Below are 2,945 nucleotides of genomic sequence, written 5' to 3'. Positions count from 1 at the left end.
GGTATATGTATGGAATGAGCTGCCAGAGGATGTGGTGGAGGCTGGTACAGTTGCAACATTTAAGAGGCATTTGGATGGGTATATGAATAGGAAGGGTTTGGAAGGATATCAGCCGGGTGCTGGCAGGTGGGACTAGATTGGGTCGGGATGTCTGGTCGGTGTGGAAGGGTTGGACTGAAGAGTCTGTTTCCATGCTGTGCATCTCTATGACTCTATGACTCTATGACTCTATGAGGTGGGTTTGGTCAGATAAGGTGAGGAAACCTGTGAGGCCTCAAGCGAAAAACCCTCCAAAAATGTGATATTATGTGGACTGAGCTAAAAATATGAATTCCTGATTAAGGGCTTTTGCCTGAAACATCAATTCTCCTGCTTCTCAGATGCTGCCTGACCTGCTGTGCATTTCCAGCACCATTCTAATCTTGACTCTAAAAATATGGATGTTTTAGCCCTAAACTGAAACAACTTCGTCACAGATGCTACCTTCCCAACAAGGTGAGAGCTCTATCACAACTGAATGTTGCATGCATTACGTTCCTTCACTCACTCTTGCCACTCAGCCTCTTACACTATGAACCCTGTGTCACTGTGAATGTTCTCAAATTTAGGGAATTTTGAAACATCACAGCCAATGCATCCACTATTTCTGCAGCAAACTCTTTAGGAGAAAGTGAGAACTCCAATGCTGGAGGTCAGAGTCGAGAGTGTGGTGTTGGAAAAGCACACCAGGTCAGGCAGTATCTGAGGAGCAGGAGAATTGACGTTTCAGGCATAAGCCCTTAATCAGCAAACTCTTTACCGCCACCTCTGTACTGCCACCTCAGTCCACAGAATAGCACACAACCTGTGCCTCACATGTATCACTCCTAGAAGCTGTGCCATCTGCTGGGTTTTTCCAGAAATTTCTGGTTTTGTTTAAGATTTGTCCCTTTCAGCTTGTCTTCATAGTAGAAGTCAAATATTTCATATTAGAAATTGTAGGGACACAGTGGGCAAAAAAGACTAAGGTACTTAAAGTAATTAAATATCAACAGATATTAAATATCAACAGAAGTTATCTTAAAGAACAAAAATCTGACAAATCCATTGGACCTGATGACCTATATACCACGGTAAAGAGTTTGCTGATTAAGGGCTTATGCCTGAAACGTCAATTCTCCTGCTCCTCAGATACTGCCTGACCTGGTGTGCTTTTCCAACACCACACTCTCGACTCTGACCTCCAGCATTGGAGTTCTCACTTTCTCCTAAAGAGTTTGCTGCAGAAATAGTGGATGCATTGGCTATGATGTTTCAAAATTCCCTAAATTTGAGAACATTCACAGTGACATAGCTGTTAGCAAATGTAACAGCGTTATTCAGCAGAAGCAGAATAAAACAGGGATCTGCCTGACATCACTTTCCTTTAGAAAAATACTAGAATTACAAGGACATTTTAGTGATGTTTCAAAATTCCCTAAATTTGAGAACATTCACAGTGACATAGCTGTTAGCAAATGTAACAGCGTTATTCAGCAGAAGCAGAATAAAACAGGGATCTGCCTGACATCACTTTCCTTTAGAAAAATACTAGAATTACAAGGACATTTTAGAAATATGCTTTGCAAATCATTGTATAGTCAGATAGAGTCAACATGTGTTTACAAAAAGAAAATCATGACTGATGAATATTTTAAAACTTTTGAAGGATATAAGTAGTGGGGATCGATTAAGGGGAGCCAGCAGATGAAGAGCACTTGGATTTCCACAGACATTTGATAAGTTACAATGGAAAAGATCAATTCACAAGACAATGGCTCATTGAGTTTGGCTAAATGGCATGCATGGTGCATTGGTTAATGGATAGGAAGGAAAGAATAGAGGTAGAAGGTCATTTCCAAGTTGACAGGCTACAACAAGGGGAGCACTGCAAGTATCAGTGCTGAGATCTCAAATATTTATAATATGTATTACTGTCTTGAATAAATACACTGGGGTTAATATATGTAAACTCTCTGAGACAAAAGAAGCAACAGTACCTAACAGCACAGTAGGGACAAATGACAAAGTGATCGCACTTACAGAACAAGAAGTCGTTTGTGTGCATATACTGATAAACTTTTAATTTAATTTAAATTAATCAACTGTAAAGTAAGACCAAATCAATTAATTAGTCTAAAAACTAAAGCCAAATTGATAATTTATCATATAATTACAATTGGTGTTTAATTAATTAATCAGGTCCAGGGGGATAAAGATTAAATTAAATGCCAAAGGATAATAACACTAAAGGGCTTTGAAATTTTCAGTAAATTAAAATCGGAGATATGTAGATGTTAAGAATTAAGTAAAACCTTAAAGTTTGTCATACTCTAAAATAAAGTGAGGGAAGATACTGATTGGTGAGTAATCTAGTGTCTTAACTTACGTTTTATGTATATTTTCATTAAGTCAGTTAATAATTTAATAAATAGAGGCATGACAAGTTGTCTTATTCCCATGGTCTGCACATTATTTTCTGTATAGGAACTCCAGAACACTTGTGTCATAGTAAACACATGTATTTGTGTGATAAAACTACTTTTTAAGAGAGTACAGGAGAATAGGTGAGTGCTAGTCAGTCAAGGAGACTAAGCAGATATTAAAGGAGTCTACTGTATGTAGTTTGTTCTCCAAACAGTTTCAGTTCCAATGGCGAACAGCAAGTGATCGTAATTCATTTCAATACCAACAACATACCTAGAAAGAGGATTGAGGTATTAGAACATAGAACAATACAGCACAGAACAGGCCCTTCGGCCCACAATGTTGTGACGAACATTTGTCCTAGCTTAAGCACCTATCCATGTACCTATCCAATTGCCGCTTAAAGGTCACCAATGATTCTGACTCTGCCACTCCCACAGGCAGCGCATTCCATGCCCCCACCACTCTCTGGGTAAAGAACCTACCCCTGACATCCCCCC

This window comes from Chiloscyllium plagiosum, chromosome 1 (assembly GCF_004010195.1).
Source record: "Chiloscyllium plagiosum isolate BGI_BamShark_2017 chromosome 1, ASM401019v2, whole genome shotgun sequence".
NCBI lineage: Eukaryota > Metazoa > Chordata > Chondrichthyes > Orectolobiformes > Hemiscylliidae > Chiloscyllium > Chiloscyllium plagiosum.
The sequence above is the reverse complement of the archived record's forward strand: the minus strand, read 5'-3'. Positions refer to the sequence as shown.